The 17,855-nt window shown below is 46.1% G+C and overlaps 1 protein-coding gene across 11 annotated transcripts in view; it reads left to right on the top strand.

Moving 5' to 3' along the window:
- The window catches only part of CUNH9orf153 (chromosome unknown C9orf153 homolog), a 35,590-nt gene that overhangs the window by 2,465 nt on the left and 15,270 nt on the right, over positions 1 to 17,855 (top strand). Inside the window, exons 2-4 of one of the 11 annotated variants that reach the window (XM_073880696.1) lie at positions 200 to 3,593; positions 4,394 to 4,530; positions 4,748 to 4,815. The exons of 1 other annotated variant lie outside the window; for it this stretch is intronic. The gene's annotated coding sequence lies outside the window, so the exon portion shown is untranslated. Of the gene's footprint in view, positions 1 to 199; positions 3,594 to 4,393; positions 4,816 to 5,094; positions 5,578 to 15,656; positions 15,794 to 17,855 lie in introns of all 11 variants that reach the window. 9 more of the 11 variants (XM_073880694.1, XM_073880695.1, XM_073880693.1 and 6 more) reach the window with 9 other exon arrangements.

Here is a 17,855-nt window from a genome sequence, read left to right as displayed (position 1 = left end):
GGCCCTTAGCTAATCACACTAACAACACTTTACTGGGTTTTCCTGTTTTTTGTTTTTTTAGTCTCTTGCACAATATTGAAAGGTTTTTGAAGAGAGGAGCTTTATCATTTCTTTGATGTTCATTTAACACCAGGCATGTTGTAATTATTTTTGACCAAAAGACTTTCCAACAGCCATGTCCTGTTCTTTCTCATTTCAGCCAAGCTCCACTTCAAACCCTGGGCGTCCTCTGAGAGGTCACTCCATAGTGCCCCCATGTGACATGGAGGACATCAGCTGCTGTGGTGGGAGCTTCACGCAGAGACACAGCCGATGATTTTTTTAGTTAGAAGAGCACGCTTAGAAGCCCACTCCAGTGGCTAAACTATCCCAGGAAGGATTTCAGGAGACAGAGGCTACAGTGCTCTTCTGCTACCTAGTGTCTCCCTGCCCTCTGCCTCTGCCCCACAAGAACGATTTTCTCTTTGGCAAAGAGGAAAATAGGGAGGGGGTTGGAAAAAAATCTCTACAAGATCAGACATCCCTAAGATTTCCAGTACTTCCTAGGTTTCATTCATCAGGAAATAACTTTAAAAAACAGCCTTTCTTGTCTTATTTTGATGCCTGAAAGACCAGGAAATGGGAAAATCTGTGTTATTAAGCTGCCTGGTCATTCTCATGCCATCAAACAGCTGTGAGACCCCTGGAGCCTGCAGAGCTCTTTACAGGTGTCCAGTTTGTGCCTTGGCGCAGACGTGACATGGGCCACAAGATCACATCAACTCAAGGGTGAATACACATGTAACCAGCCTGATGCTGGGGTTCAGTTCGGCAGTTCATGAGATGCCGGCATGCAAAGCTGTAGGTCTGGGGGGAGCGGGGGAGATACACCTGGATTTAAGTCATGGGCTCTCTTGTGTTGTAGCCTTTTGACCTGGCACAGGTTAGGTAATTTCTTTGAGCCTGTTGACCCTTCTGTAGAACAGTCTCAGGATTTGGGGAAATTTGATGAGCTAACTGCATATAAACAGCATCCACCTTAGAGTTGACACTCAGTACGTTGTAGTTTTAGTCCCTTAGACCTGTAGTTATCAGTTAAAGCAAGAGTTTAGGGAAAGGAGCGTTTCCATACAATTAGGGAGTTACTGCCCCATATTACAATCTGTTGAAGGAGATTTCCTTATTTCTTTACATGACCACAACTTGTTTGAAAAGAACTACAAATACAATTATACAGAAAAATAGCTGATTAGCTATTAAGAGAATTCCCACGTTGAGGGGCCTGAGTAGCGCAGTTGGTTAAGTGTCTGCCTTCAGCTCAGGTCATGATCCCAGGGTCCTGGGATCAAGCCCCAAGTCCGGCCCCCTGCTCAGTGGGGAGCCTGCTTCTCCCTTTGCCACTGCTGCTCCCCCTTCTTGTGCATGCTCTCCCGCCCCCTTAAATAAAATCTTAAAGAATTCCCACATAGAGAGATGTGTCTTAACCAAGGAGTAATAGCTGAACCCCCTCCTTGGGCTGGAGGGTGAGGGGTCCACACCAGACTTCAGACAGCCAGGCTGAGGGTCCACCTACCCTGTCCCTCTGCAATGCAGAGCCCATGTTGGGGGTAGAGTCAGTGGGATATGTGATGTCGACTGCCTCCCTTGCTGTCCACCAAAACCTTCGTTAAAGACTAGAGTTCTCATGAATGGTATAGAACGTAACCTTCCCCAAGGCAAGTGCCCTGTACCAGTGATAACCTCCCAGTGTAAAACTCCCCTATGTCTTTGATAGCCCTAGTGGATTGCATCATGGATTACTTCCGTGAACAATTCCCAACTGTTCACTATTAAGTACACGTTTAGGGGCACCTGGCTCGCTCAGAAGAGCATGCAACGCTTGATCTCCGGGTCGTGAGTTTAAGCCCCACATCGGGCGTAGAGATTACTAAAAGAATAAACCTTACATGTTTACTGTTCTCCGTGGAGTCCAGGTCTTCAAGCAGTCCTCAAGCTTCACAGTGTAAATAAATCTGAGGATCTTGTTAATAGTGCAGACCTGATCCCAAAGGTCTAGGGCGGCCTGGGGTTCTGCACGTTGAGCCAAGTTCCACGTAAAGCCCATGCTGGTGCTTTGCAGACCACCTTTGAGTAGCAAGGTTTTAAACTATCTCCAGAAGTACCTGGTTGTATTAAGTGATAATTCGCACCTGTATTTGTTTTTACCAACTACCCACCGCGGTGTTCAGGGCTTCTGATGGGCATGAATTGTGGCCGTGTTGCCACTCCTGAGATCACAGGGCCTCCCGGACTGCCTACCTGCCAGTTTTAACTCTTAAGTGCTGTCTGATTCCTTTCAGGATTGTGAAATACTAAATGTCTCAAGGATGCCCATTTCCACTTAGTAGCTTCCTTGGTGGCTGGGTCCCCAGCTCAGTCCCCACTGCATTACCCAGCACAACCAGGTGATCTGGACGGGCCCTAAGTCGCTTTGACCCTAATACTCTGGAACCAGAGTCTTCTCGGATAGACCAAGTTTGACATCTCGGAGGGGAAATCTTGCACGGCCCTTCTCTTGAGTGGCCACATAAGGTGGCACAGGGCCTTGCCTGTCCTCAGGGAATGTGTTTTGTGGTAAACTGCACATAACAGAATTTACCATTTAAACCACTTTTAAGGGTGCAGTTCAGTGGCCGTTAAGTACCTTCACATTGCTGCACAACCATCACCATCCATCTCTAGAACTTTCTCATCTTTCCAAACTGAAACTCTGTACCCATTAAACACTGTTCGTTCCTCCCCACCTTCAGTCCCTGGTAACCACAATTCTACTTCCTGTCTCTGGACTTGTCCACTCCAGGCCCCTCAGCCCTGCAGCCATACAGCATTTGTCCTCTTGTGTCTGGTCAGGGGATACATTTTTAATCTTCATCAGCAGGAGGGTTAGCCTAAACAGTTACTACTGTTGCTCTTTAACCCATTCTGATGGAGTCCTCTATTCAGCTGTGAGACTGTCCATTGATGATGTGTCTGCTGATGGTTATTTATGAACAATTGAGGGCAGTTTAAGAAAAGCATCAAAAGACTGTGCCCTCAGCTGACCCAGACGAAATTCCTTATGAGGATTCGGGAGAAACAGGTAAAACGAAGTTAGATATATAGCACGACCCTCACTCTTGTCAGGGAACAAAGTCTAGAGACGCCATTAGGTGCTACAACAGATCTTATTTTCTTTCCAATGCAGCCCCAGTCCACTACCAGCCCAACCATGTGGGCAGACATAGGAAGCAGTCTTCTCCTAGTAACTGCCTCAATTTCTCTTCTGCATCTTGTACATATCTATAGAAGGAAAAAACTTGACAATTCAGCTACTTTATGTTTGCTTTTTAAAATGTCTGTCCATCCTCCACATTCCACCCATTACCCTCATGCAGGAAGATAATCCCCTGACGCTTCATGTCACGCAGCTGTTTATGTGACCTTGAGGAGGTCCATATGTCACAATGCACGGTTACCAACACTAAGCATTGCCAGATACCAGGCTAGCCCAGGGGGTACCAGATGAATGAGGCCCAGCCCCGCTCCCAGACACACAGGTTCATGAACAAGATGGCCACATAATTACAACGCAAGTGGTAAGTGCTGTGACTGACCCACTCCTAGGGCATAATGAGAGAAGAGAAAAGGGAAAATTCAGCCAGCTTGGGCGTGGCTAGGAGAGGAGGGGTGAAGTGGGCGGTGGAGAGAGACAGGAGAGACTGGCGCTGAGAGATGAGGTGGTAGCTGGGTTTGTGTCTACAAATCAGAGCTGGGAAACTGACCTCCTTCCATCAGGTCACAGGAAGCTGGACCCAGCTGGTCATGACTGAGCCTCACCAGTCCCCCTCTTCCCTTGGGGCCTTCACTTAGCAGCCTTGCCCTCTTCCTGGGTTTCTGTGCCTTCCTTCCCCACCATGTTCCCACCGACTCCTAGCCCTGACTTGGCTCTACTCTCACTACACCTGTCCCCACATCCAGCCCTGAGAGTGCATGGCCTCAGTAGAGAGGACAGTCTGAAAGGAGGAGATCAAAAAATGGTAGAGAGCTTCCTCTCCCGGTTTCCAGAACCAGCATATACAGACAAGCTGTTTCCCTTGGGCCCAAACTGGGTGGAAATAAATGAACTCCTCAAACTGGCTTCCATCCAAAGCTGCCAGGTGTTACCTCCTGCCCCTGCCCAAGCAGGCCTGTCAGTCCAGCCAATTACTGAGCAAGTATCATTCCCTGGGGTCTGTCCTCAGAGCTCAGAGGACAGTCAGCATCGGTCGATGGCAATTCCTTTGGGTGGAATTGCAGTGTTCCAATCCATCTCACCACTGCCTACCCCAGCTGCTACCCACCTAGGTAGGGTCTTGTCTTTCTTCTTCTGCTCCATACATACTACCTTACATTTCAGGTGCTAGGAGCACCCATAAGCACACCGTGGTGGTGTGGATGGCAGATGAAGCTAAGGCTGGTCACCCAGCCAGTGCTTCCAGACTGGCCTAGGATCCTGCTCAACATTAGCCAGTTCCCTGGAGAAGAGGTGGGAAAGTAAGCCCCACTGCGGCTGCGCAGCTTGTCCTTGGTATCAAAAGAAGTGGAGTATAAATGGTTGTAGGTGTGGAGATGGTTGGGCACGGTTGGCATTGACCACAGGAAACCCCAAGGACATCTGTTCCTCTTCTAGGTTGGTGAGTGGAACAGTGCCCCTCCTCTGGTTTCTGTTTTTGGGAGTCTGGCTCCTTCCTTTTGGGATTCTATCCTATAGGTCACATGCTGCTGCCTCCACCAAGCAAACCAGAATCAAGCAGAAATCTTCCCTGGAGCCTACACCAGGTACTGATTCCCATTTTTAAAGACACTGGCATCCTCTGTTGTCCTCTCCTGAGGTCCCTGAGCTGCTCCCACGTCCCCTGCCCTGAGAGCCTGTGACACAGCAAACTGAACTGCCACATCACCATAAGATGCTCATTATCGCTTTCTTTCTCTCTGGCTCTGGGAGGATGGGGGCTGGCTCATTTGGAGAGGGCTCCAAGGAATGCCACTGTTGCCATGCAAATCCGTCGTGTTGGTTTGTTTTGGGCTTGCTTTCTGTGTGGGACCACACGGCTCCAGCTGCTTCATCAAGTGTTCATGGAGCCCTTGCTATCATCATGCCTCGTGTTGTGGAGGACACAAAGATGTCCCCCCGCCCGGAGATGACCCTGCAGGAAGAGGGGTTGGTCGTAGGAGGAGGAAGAGCATAGTAGTAGCAGGTGGTGGTGGTGGCGGCCGTGATTAAGCTGCTAGCACTTGGCGAACAAGTCCTGGGAGCGAGGCCGCCTTGCAGGCACTCTGCAGGAGTCAGCACACTGAATCCTCAAGCAGCTTCGGGGAGTGGACACCATACTTACCAGGCCCATTTTACATATGTGTATCCTGAATACTGAGCTCAAGGCTAGCAAGAAAGACCTTGATTCTCTTCTCCACTGTGCTCAGCTGGGGAAGGTAAGACCAATATAACTAAACAAGATGGAAAACAATAGATGCCATTGAGGAGACACAGGGACACTGTCAAGGAGGCTCAGAGAAGCAGGAGGACTACACAAGGGAGCAGAGGTGGGCTGCCGCTGTGAGAAGGGCACCGGGGCCTCTGTCCAGAGAGAACAGATAAACAGGCATGGACACGGGAGAGTGAGGGCCGTGGGTGCCTTGTGTGTAGGCGCTGTCAGACGATCCACCCTTGGGAGTAGAGCCACCTGACAGGGAAGTGGTGGGGACACGGGTGCTTATGGCTGCTGGCTGGGCTGAAAAGCCCTCAGCACTAGGCAAATGCGCTTGCATGCTGTGGGCCACTGAGGGTTTTGAGCAAGAGCAAGTCTGGATCAGAATTCTCTTTTAGGAAGGGTTGACCCAGAGTGGCTTATAGAAAATAAGACGTTGGAGCACAGGATTTCTAGGGCACTAAAACTGTTCTGTGTTATGTGTAATGGCGGATACGTTTGTCATCACCCACAAGATGTACAACACGAAGTCAACCCCAATGTAAATTAAGGACTTGGGTTAATAATAATATTGGTCCAGTGCACCTGGGTGGCTCGGTCAGTTAAGCATCTGGCTTGATTTCAGCTCAGGTCATGATCTCGGGGTTGTGAGATGGAGCCCCGCATTGGGCTCCACGCTCAGCAGGGAGTCTGCTTGAGATTCTCTCTCCCTCTTCCCTCCCCCGTTCACACTCACTCACTGTCTCAAATAAATAAATAAATCTTTAAAAAATAATAATAATAATATTGGTCCATCAGTTACAATAAATGCATCACACTAATGTGGGGTGTTAATAGGGGATGGTGGAGAAATGTGAACACTTTTCAAACAATTTTCTGTAAACCTGAAACTGCTCTTTAAAAAAACAAAGTATTAATTATTCAGAAGTTTTTTTTTTTAAGATTTTATTTATTTATGAAGGGGGGTGGCGGGGGAGCACAGAGGGACAAGCAGACCCTGTGCTGGATGTTGAGCCTGACGTCGGGACTCAATCTCATGACCCTTAGGTCATGACCTGAACTGAAACCAAGAGTCAGATGCTTAACCAACTGAGCCGCCCAGGTGCCCCTCAGAAGACTTTTTTTTTAAGAGCTTTTTAAAAAATTTCTAATTTCAGTATAGTTAACATACAGCATTATATTAGTTTCAGGTGTACAATAAAGTGATTCAGTAGAAAAGATGTCTTTTATTAGCAAAATAATCAGATAGCTGCATTCCTAAGAAACTCGGGTTTTCAAAAATTACATTTTGAAAGCAGTTATTTCAAAGGAAGGATTGACAGTTTCGTTCATTTTTTTCCTACCAAAATTTAAATAATAAAGGTCATTTTTTTTTAAGTTTAATTAAGTAATCTCTACACCCAACGTGGGGCTTGAACTCACAACCCTGAGATCAAGAGTCGCATGCTCTTCCGACTTAGCCAGCCAAGGGCCCCAGTAGAGGTCATTTTGAATAGTTGGCTGTGTACAGCCATAAAATCCACATATCAGAAAGCACTCTGGCCTTTGCGTCTTGTATCTGCTCAAGACTGATAAGCTCTCTGGGCATATCAGCCGCGGCAGGGTGGTGCACACCACCTTCCACAATGCACTCCCCAAGCCATTTTTCTCACCTTACTCCCCTGCCACGTGCTGGTAGACAAGGCCACTCCACGGATCTGTTCTTGGCCAGTGCCACAGGCTTCTTCTCTCTTTGAGGTGCTGAATCTGATGGATCCATAGTTCCAATTCTGATTGCATTACAATCAATAATAGCACGTTGTATTCCCTAGTCAATTGTGTTATATGCAATTCATCCGACAAGCCCAACAGAAGGCCTGTAATAACAGTACCTACTCTGTGCTGGCCACTATGCCACACACGTGGGGGAGATGGGCAGACAGATTCCAAGGCTGAGGAATCTGGGGAAATCCACCAGGAAAGCCCAGTAGGCATTTTGGTGAGAAAATCATGCAAGAGCTAACAAAGTCCAGATGAATCCTTGGGTCCCTGTGGGCTCGCACCTACTTTCCAAGGGGTCCTCTTCTCAGACCAATGTTCCCAAAGTGTGGAACCTCGTAACCTCTCCAGGCATCTGGAGGTTTCAGAGGAAAATGCAATGACACAGTAGTAGTCACACATCTTGAATTGGAGATGTAAGATTGTAGCGACTTCACAAAAACCCTGTTTTGTTCACAACCATTCCATATTTAAATGTTGAGCATTTTCCATAAGGACAGCATTGATCAGATTGTCTTAAGTAACAATTGATTTGACAAGGTTCATCCTGGTTAATGTATTTTTCACACCATTGGCTGGCTTACCAGTCGATTTGGGTATCAAATTTGCCATTATTTTTTTAAGATTTTATTTATTTATTTGAGAGAGAGAGAGCATAAGCAGGGGGAGCAGCAGAGAGTGGGGGGAGAAGTAGGCTCTCTGCAGAGCAGGGAGTCAGATGCGGGGCTCGATCCCAGGACCAGAGATCATGACCTGAGCCAAAGGCAGACAATTAACCAACTGAGCCACCCAGGCACCCCTCAAATTCACAATCTTTATTATTGCTATTGGGTTATATTTTACTCCATTTCACTTTTAAAAAAAGGGATTAGTGGCCCAAAAGTGTTCACAGAAATGTAAAATAATGATGGAAACAGTATTTTATATTCTACAGATCAGAAAAATCTTTCAAATACCCAAGGTAACTGTGAGTCCAGAATGATTTAGAATGTCAGGATTTGTTGGGTCAAGCAAACCTGCAGGTGTAATTTTACACAAAGCAGTTGAACATTAAAACTTACTAGGAGATGGGTCTGGATCTCAGCATCATGAGCTCAAGCTCCACAGTGGGTGTAGAACTTACTTAGAAACTTAATGGGAGGTGCCACAATGAATATCTGAAAACTGAATTTAATTAGATTGGAGCTTCTGCTTGCCCGGGTCTTCCCCAGCAAAGTTACAAAACCTGGTCAGAGGGTGCCACCAAAGCTTTTGAGTTCTTCAACAGTAAAAGGTGGTGATGATGAGGCACTTTTCCAGAAGAAGTACAAAAAAAAGGACAAAATGATTCATTGCTGAACACAGAGTAAATACAAAAATGGCCAATCTGTTATTCAAAAGCTTTACTTACTGAAGCAGATAGGTACATGTTACCATTCCATTAGAAACCTGTCTACAGAGTTACTCACATACATTATGTTCCATGAGAAACAAAATGAGCTCGTGGCCAAATAGTTTAATCAAAGATCTTATTCTTTTGAGATTTTTTAAAATTAATGTATTTGAGAGAGAGAGAGAGAATGTGTGTGTGAGAGCGGAGGGAGGGGCAGAGGGAGAGGGAGAATCTCAAGCAGACTCAGCTGAGCGTGGAGCCCAATGCAGGGCTCGATCTCACGACCCTGAGATCATGACCTGGGCCAAAACCAAAAGTCAGATGCTTAACCAACTGAGCCAAGAGGCACCCCTTTAGAGATTTTTTAAATTTCATTTTGTCAGTTTATTTAGGTAATCTCTATACCCAACATGAGGCTCGAACCCTGAGAGCTAAGAATCACATGCTCTTCCAACTGAGCCAGCCAGGTGCCCCATCAAAGATCTTATTGTACAACGATTAATAATCTACAATATAACAAAAGCGTTTCCAGTTGCAGATCTGTGCTGTATGTAAACACGAGGAAGGAAGCCACAGTGATGCTTTGTTCTGTGTCACTGAACCTGCAGTGAAAAGCCATTGGAGGGGTAGATTGTAGACAGAAATAGATGACCAGGCGTCCTACCGCAGGTGCAGTGGAGGGAGCAATGGAGGAGGGCTATTGTTCCAGAAATGAAGGAGCTGTCTCCACCCATCCACACACCTTCTCGCTCCCAGGGAGCTACTTCTTGGTTATGATGCTGTTTGGACAGATACCGTGAATGCGGCACACAATCAAGTTGTGGTCACCGCATGTCCACTCTGCCCTGTAAAGAAGTGGGGACAAAGGGAGACCACTGATGTACGTTAAAATGATGGACTGAAACCTCCAGGGGAGCCTGGGTGGCTGAGTTGGTTAAGTGTCTGCCTTCAGCTCATGCTCCCAGGGTCCCAGATCGAGCTCCACGTCAGGCTTCCTGATCAGTGCGGAGCCTGCTTCTCCCTCTCCCTCTGCCCCTGCTCATGTGTGCACTCTATCGCACACTCACTCTCTCTCTCAAATAAATAAAATCTAAAAACAAAAACAAAAAAAGAAAAAGGAAAGAAGCCTCCAAGTAATTTCATGCCTTGACTTCAAAACTGCAACACAAGAATGTCTGTTAAAAAAGACATCACCAAAGGTAAGATGCTGAGAGATGCTAACATCAGTAATATTTTGGAAGTTGGAAGGTAGATGGATGAAGGGCTACTAATGGTTTGGCAAACTGGAGGAAACTGAGAACCAGATGGCCCTATTATGCCCCCAAATTCTCAAAAGTCTCCACTGCAGGCGACACCATCTCCCCGATGGGAAAGCTGGGCCGAGAGGGTGGTCGTTGAGCACTGCATGAGAAGGTGGACCCCTGGGCGCCCTGCCCATTTCACGCCTCTGCCTGTAACGCAAAGGATTTCTCTATGCAGAGGCTAACACAGGGTCCGCAGACTGGGAGAGCCAGGCCCAGTAGAGGGTGTTAGTATCATACCGGAAAATAACCAGCAGTCACCCAAACAAAACAAGGGATTCTGTGAATGTGTGTATAGTAAGTGCCTGATACAGGGACCCCTAGCCCTACCCCTGCTCTGCATTTATCCTGTCACCGTGAGATACTTCGCACCCTCCAGACCAGGGAAGGCCTGAAGGTGTTCACAGTATGGGATCCTCCCCCAAACGGTCCACCCAAAGCCTAAAGCCCCATCAGTGTGTGTAGAGTTTCCTGCCAGCTTTTTAGCACCCCATTTGTACTCACGAAAAGATAATCAGCTCACCAGACATCTGAGGACTGCCCCTATCATGGAAGTTAGGGGCCAAAACAGGAGTCAGAGAGACAGAAAGACTGTGTTGGGAGGAGACAGCTCATGCTCTTGCTCTCAAATAAATAAATCTTAAAAAAAAAAAAAACAAAAAACTGTAGTGTCTTCAGAGGGATGAAACGCTGCATCATGGAGCAAGAAAGAAGGACATGGAAAGGAACATTCAGAACAAAAGCCGCTCTTACAAACCCAAGGGCCCGGTCACAAAACAGAAGGGTTGGAAGATAAAGTGCTCTTCATCTCAAAAAATAGATAAAAGACAGCCAGACAAAGCCAGAGAGAAAAGATGAACAGTGGGTATTTACTGCACCCCAAAGGGAAGTTCTGTGTTGACCCACTCCTGAGATTTGGAGGTTGGCCATTGTGAACAGAAACTGCAGAAAATACAAAATGAAGTGGCACGCTATCCTTTCTGGCCTCCTGCTCTGGCCCACCCCGTATCCCACCTGATGCCCCAGCAGGGGTGGACCCCATGCTAGCCAGGACGCAGTCACCGCGTCGCCTCTACTCTCCCAAAAGAGACCCTTGAAACTCACAGGGGAACGGAGGTCAGACGAGGCCCCGGGCCTCTCTTTTCCACTGGAGCCTGCATCTGACTGGGACAACAGCAGTTTCTTGCTCACAGTTGTGCTTCCATTTTATTTTATTTTATTTTTTAAAAGATTTTATTTATTTATTTGAGAGAGAAAGAATGAGAGAGAGCACGAGAGGGAAGAGGGTCAGAGGGAGAAGCAGACTCCCTGCTGAGCAGGGAGCCCGATGTGGGACTCGATCCCGGGACTCCAGGATCATGACCTGAGCCAAAGGCAGTCGCTTAACCAACTGAGCCACCCAGGCACCCTGTGCTTCCATTTTAAAAAGGATATCGTTTTCCATCACGCAAGATGAAAAAGCTCTGGACAACGGTGGAAATATTCTTAACACTACCAAACTCTGCACTTGGAAATGGTTGTGATGGTAAATTTTATGTTACGTGTATTTTGCTGCAATTAAAATTTTAAAAAGAGGGACGGAAGTTGCAAAGAGAAACCTGTAGGGAGACCTACATATGTGAGAAAACTGGAGAAGATAGAAAAGAAAAAAAGAAGAGAATGCTAAACACAAAATTCAGGAGGGTGGTTATCTCTGGGTGTAGGGAGGGAAGGAGATGGCCCTGGGGTGGTCCAGAGGGCTTCAGGCTGTTCCTGGCTGGGTTTTAGGCACATGGAATTCCACGATCACTCATTCCTATTTAAATGTGGACATGCTTCAGGGGCACCTGGGTGGCACAATCAGTTAAGCTTTTGACTCTTGATTTCAGCTCAGGTCGTGATCTCAGGGTCCTGGGATCGATCGGGTCCCCTGAATGGGGCTCTGCACTCAACGGGGAGTCTGCTGGAGATTCTCTCTCTCCTCTCCCTCTGCCCACCCTCTTCTCTCTCTAAAATAAATAAATAAATCTTTTAAATAAATAAAGAAATGCTGACATGCTTCACTATTACATTTTCTATTGTATATCTACTCTCCATTAAAGAAAAAGAGCTCTTTCAGACTATTTAGGCACTGACTTTTATTATATATATATATATATATCCTGCTCTATTCAGTGCCTGCCTGTGATCAATGCTAAATCGGTGTTATTTTATAGATGAGCATTGTCAAAAAGAGTAGAATGCAAGTCACTTAATGTGATTTTAAGTTTTCTAGTAGCCACATTCAAAAAAGTAAAAAAAGTAATTTTAACCTATTTCATTTAACCCAGTGTATCTGAAATAGCATACTTTTAGCATATAACCAACATACAAATCCTTAATGAGAAATTTTGATTCCTTTTTTCATACCACAGCACATCTTAATTTGGACTAGTTACATATCAAGGGCTCCATGGCCTCACATAGATAGTGGCTACCATACTGGACAGAGCAGACTGACAAAAACACTTCAAACATGCTTTTTAAAAATTTTTATTTATTTATTTGAGAGAGAGAGAGAGCACGTGCACAAGCAGGGGGAGGGGCAGAGGGAGAAGCAGACTCCCCGCTGAGCAGGGAGTCTGATGCAGGGCTCGATCCCAGGACCCTGAGATCATGACCTGAGCCGAAGGCAGACACTTAACCTACCCAGCCACTCAGGCACCCTCAAATAGTAATTAAATGCAGCCTGTGCTACCATAATGCATATGATTTAGGTGAATGAACAACAGCTGTTCAACAATATCAGGCTGAACATCAACAGCCATGTCCAATTTCATGCAAGCACAGGCCATGAGAATAGTCTTGACAACCACTGGGCCACCATCAACGGTGAGGCCCCCCACTGACTGTAACCTACATCCTGCTTTTCAGAGATGTTGAAGTGTGAAGCTGATACAGTACAGTAGTTGTCATGCAAGGCGTGTGGTGTAAGGACTGGTTATTAGTACGAAGACCTAAGGATGATGTAGGGAGTTGGGGCCTGGGTGCATTCGAGAAAGTGAACCTGGAACTTGAATGTGAGATTCAGGAGAAGAGCCTTTTTTTTTTTAAAGGTTTATTTATTTATTTGAGAGAGCGAGAATGAGAGAGAGAGAGAGAGTACGTGAGAGGGGGGAGGGCCAGAGAGAGAAGCAGACCCCCCGCCGAGCAGGGAGCCCGATGCGGGACTCGATCCTGGGACTCCCGGATCATGACCTGAGCCGAAGGCAGTCGCTTAACCAACTGAGCCACCCAGGTGCCCTCAGGAGAAGAGCCTTGCTGAAGGTGGTTTTTGTCAACTTGTCAGGCTGCTGGAGTATGGTGAAGGGTCAAAGAGGCTTGGGGAGCCCCGACAGCCCATCCCCACGAGGAGGCCTGCGCCGGCACTCTCCGAACACCTAACTGCTGCCGCCACCCTGATCTCCCCTGTGCACATTTCCCCTGTGAGGTACCTGTGAGGGAGAGCTGGTGTTTGCAAAACCTAAGACCACTTCATGGCTCCCCTTATAAGTGTTTTCTTTGCTGTTTTGTTGTAGTGGTAAGTTTATACTTTAACATCTAACTCCTTTATTGCCATCTTACTAGGTTCAAGAGGAGAGAAAACTCTCCGGGCCCAGTTTCTTATATCAAAAAATATTTTTGTGGTACCTGGGTGGCTCAGTGGGTTGGGTGTCCAACTCTTGGTTTTGGCTCGGGTCATGATCTCAGGGTTGCGAGATCAAGCCCCACGTCAGGCTCCGTGCTGGGTGTGGAACCTGCTTCAGACTCTCCCTCTCCCTCTGCCCTCTGCCCCTCCCCCCGTTTGTGCACCCACTCTCTCCCTAAAGAAAATGTTCTTGAGAGTTAAGAACTGTTGTAAATATTGTTTCAAGTATCCTCAAAGTCCTCAAAAGGTCCTATTATGTGACTGAGCACATAAGTAACTAGATACAAGAAGACATAAGGTTATCTTTCTTTCCCATATGTGCCTCTTTCTCCTCAAAACAGGAAGTCAGCTGTGTCCTAACAGAATTGTTTTTGATGTAGCTTTGGAATATAGGTGAGGTTCAGTGCAATGGAGTCCAGAGCCAAGGGCCAAGAAAGAATTCTTGAGACGTCTTTGGTGCAAAATGGTGGTTTATGAAAGCACGGGGACAGGCCCCCTGGGCAGGAAGAGCTGCTGTCCCCAGGTTGTGAGGGGTGGCTGATTCTGTACTATGGGGTTGGGGAGGTAAGGAAAGAGAGGTTTTGAGAGAACTTTCATGTATTAAGACACACAGGATACCGGAGGCTTTGCTATTTGTCAAGTTAAGGTTATTTTTCCTTCTAGTAAGGCATTAACAGTAAGATAGTTGGGAGCTTCCTGAAGGAATGTTACATTCCTCCTATCACACGTCCTTATCAATGGGCTGTAGGTTTAAAAGAAATTCAATTTTATTTACATTTCCTTCTGCCTCAGCCTCCCTCAATTTTATGGAGGGGAGGGTGATGTTAGGGCTTCAGGACACTGAGTTAAGGCCCTCTGGATGTTAGGCTATTGATAAGAAAGCTTCTTCCTTGTAAATCACTAGGACATTTGTAAACTGAGGGAGACTCAGGTCTTGCAGGATTGTGATCTCTATAAGTTAACTATTTGTTTTTCCTTTGCTTAGTTTTAGGGTAGCCAGGAGTGTCTGAGGAATGTCACATATATCCCATGGCGGGGGGCGGGGGTTGTGGGATGTCAGCTTCTGCTTTGTCCTCAGCTTGCCTTCTGTTTCATCATTTTGACATTACAAAAGGAATATATGCTTACCATATAAAAACTTCAAGCAAAATGCACACTATTGATAAAGAGTAGAGAGCAAATCTCCCCTCCATTCCCTTCCTATTACCTCTCTTTCTGTTGAAATCGGTACATGTCCTTCCAGATGATTTGCTATGAACTGACAACTGTGTTCATATATCTGCTTTATATACAAAAATATTTGTCGGCTACATGAAATACATATATGGCTTTATTGTTATACATGTGGAATCGTTGTACAATTAACCATTAACATTTACGGAACATTTTAACAATATGTTTCGCCACATGGCAGCCAGAGCGCTCCTTTACAAATGTAAGTCAGAGCCTGTCACAGAGCCTGCAGTGACTCCCCAGTGCCCTCTGAGGAAAGCCAAAGTCCATGTCTGCCTCAAAGCCCCAAGGTGTCAGGCCCCCCGCCCCCGCCGCTCCTCCCTGCCCTCTTCCCCTCACTCCCTGTGTTTCATTCCTCTTGAAACCTGCGCTTCCTCCAGTCAGTCAATCACATGGCCTTTACCCTGGCTGCTCGCCGCCTCGAAGGTTCTCCCCCCGGTTATTCTCAGGGCTCACATCTCCTACAAGTCTTTCTCAGATGTCACCTTCCCAATGAGGTCTACCCTGACCACCCTGTTTAAAGTTACATCCAGCCCCCCAGCACTCCCACTCTCCCTTTGGCCCTTTTATATTTTACTTCCTTTAGAGCACTCTGACTTTCAAACGTATTAATTCATTTATGAGCTATATGATTTTCTGTGTGCCTCCCCTTGCTGGCATGTAAACTCCACAAAAGCAGGAATGTTTGTTTTGCTTGTCAGTGTATCTATCCCCAGGGCTGAAGCTGTGCCTGCTTAAGAACAGGTGTTCAGTGAATTATTTGTAAATGTTTTAAAATTTTTTCCTTATTATTCGCCCTTCATTTGCCTTCTATTCCTAAGGCCTAGTCCAGTACCCGACACATTATGAACACTGAGTGTTGTTGGGTTAATGCTGTCTTACAGCCAAAAATCCAGTCAAGAAGGAAGAAAGGAGGTTGAGAAAGAAAAAGTAGGAAATGGTGGACGAAAACTTCCAGTGAGCGCCACCTGGTGGCAGGACAGCACCATCAGGCTCCCTGGGCAAAAAAGAACAGATTTGTGTGAATAAGATAAAAGTAATACCTTTATTTTTTAAAGATTTTGCTTGTTTATTTTTTAATTAGAGAGAGAGAGTGCGCGTGTGCGCACGAGTCGGGGGTGGGGGTGCAAAAATCATGACCTGAGCTGAAATCAAGAGTAAGTCACTCAATCGACTGAGCCACCCAGGTGCCCCAGATTTTTTTTTAAAATTTTTTATTGTTATGTTAATCACCATATATTACATCATTAGTTTCTGGTTTTTTTTTTAATTTTTTTATTGTTATGTTCTTTTTTTTTTTAATTTTTTTATTGTTATGTTGCCCCAGATTTTATTTTTAAGTAATCTTTACACCCAGCCTGGGGCTCGAACTCACAACGCCAAGATCAAGAGTCGCATGCTCCACCAACTGAGCCAGCCAGGTGCCCCTAAAATAATACCTGTAAAGCCACACTTTTGTTTGGCCCTTATAAAGGGATTGCATATGAATTATTCCTGGGTAAGTACGCCCTTGAGGACAGGGATGGGAAGTATATCCTTGGAGACTTCTTGCTCCAAGTATTCAATAGTCATAAGTATTTAAATGCCTATTTAGACAATTAAAAAAAAAAAAAAACGTTTTCCAAGGAAATCCAAGTTCCTCAACCCTCACTACTGAAGCAGATAATAAAAACAAATAATAGAATAATCCTTACAAGTTATTAGGTGGGTATTATTGTTGTTCCTAATTTTGTCCCTTTATTCATACTAAGTAGGGAAACAAATCATATCCCCATGAAAAGATAGCTCCCCTGTAGGCTGCTTCATGCAAAAGACGCTACTGTAGTGAAGCCCTGTATCAGCCTTGTCTTGTAGTTTCTGTATTCTGATGTTTTCCCATCTGAGGCCTTGCTGGCCCTGCAGGGACTGGCCCTCCCAGGGTTAGCTGATTCCTTGAGATAGTAAACCACCTGTCTGTGAGTGTGCCTTTCAGATGCAAACCAACAGATCCCAACCCCAACCACCTCCTCCTTCTGAGCCACTACCCACCTGCCCTATCACCCAGGGCCGGGTGTCAGACACCAGGGGACAGCCCCCAGGGCCCAGAGTCTGCTGAAATTATCCAAACTGGTTTCTAAACCTGCTGGTTCTTTCCCAGTTCCTTCCTGCAGAAACCAGCAGGGGCTCTGGCTCACATTTCCCACCCCCACCTGCCTCCTAATGGACCCTGGTGCTTTCCGGTGTGGTCCCCCAGGCATAGCAGGCTCCCTCTTGGGAACTGTGAGTACCTGGGGTGCCTGAGTGGCTCAGCCGGTCGTGGTCCCAGGGTCCTGGGATCAAGCCCCACATCGGGCTCCCTGCTCGGGGGGAATTCTGCTTCTCCCTCTCCCACTCCCCCTGCTTGTGTTCCCTCGCTGTCTCTGTCTCTGTCAAATGAATAAGTACCTGTCTTTTCAATGGCAGTTGTCTTCTGGTCTGTTGGCCACAGCCTCAGATTTTCTAGTAATACACTATACAGTTGACCCTTGAATACCATGGGTTTGAATTGTATGGGACCCTTTATATGTGGATTTTTTTTAATTTTCTTATTTAAATTCAGTTTAGTTTAACATGTAGTGTACTATTAGTTTCAGGGGTAGAATTTAGTGATTCATCAGTTGCATATAACACCCAGTGCTCATTACGTCAAGTGCCCTCCTTAATGCCCATCACCCAGTTACCCTCTCCCCCCACCCACCTCCCCTCCGGCAACCAACCTCAGTTTGTTTCCTACAGTTCAGCGTCTCTTATGGTTTGTCTCCCTCTCAATTTATCATCTTATTTTATTTTTCCTTCCCTTCCCCTGTGTTCATCTGTTTTGCTTCTTAAATTCCACCTATGAGTGAAATCATCTGGTATTTGTCTTTCTCTGACTTATTTTGCTTAGCATAATACCCTCCAGTCCCATCCATGTCATTGCAAATGTGGATTTTGTGTGTGTGTGATAAATACAGTACAGTGCTGTAAATGTATTTTTCTCTTACGATTTTCTTTTCTCTAGCTTATTTTGTTGTAAGAATACAGTCTATAATACATACAACATAAAAAATCTGTGTTAATCGACT

This window comes from Callorhinus ursinus, unplaced genomic scaffold (assembly GCF_003265705.2).
Source record: "Callorhinus ursinus isolate GAN/ISIS: 27379988/994484 unplaced genomic scaffold, GSC_fseal_2.0 scaffold39, whole genome shotgun sequence".
NCBI classification, from domain to species: domain Eukaryota; kingdom Metazoa; phylum Chordata; class Mammalia; order Carnivora; family Otariidae; genus Callorhinus; species Callorhinus ursinus.
Note: the sequence above shows the minus strand (reverse complement) of the source record. Positions and strands in the feature narration are given on the sequence as shown.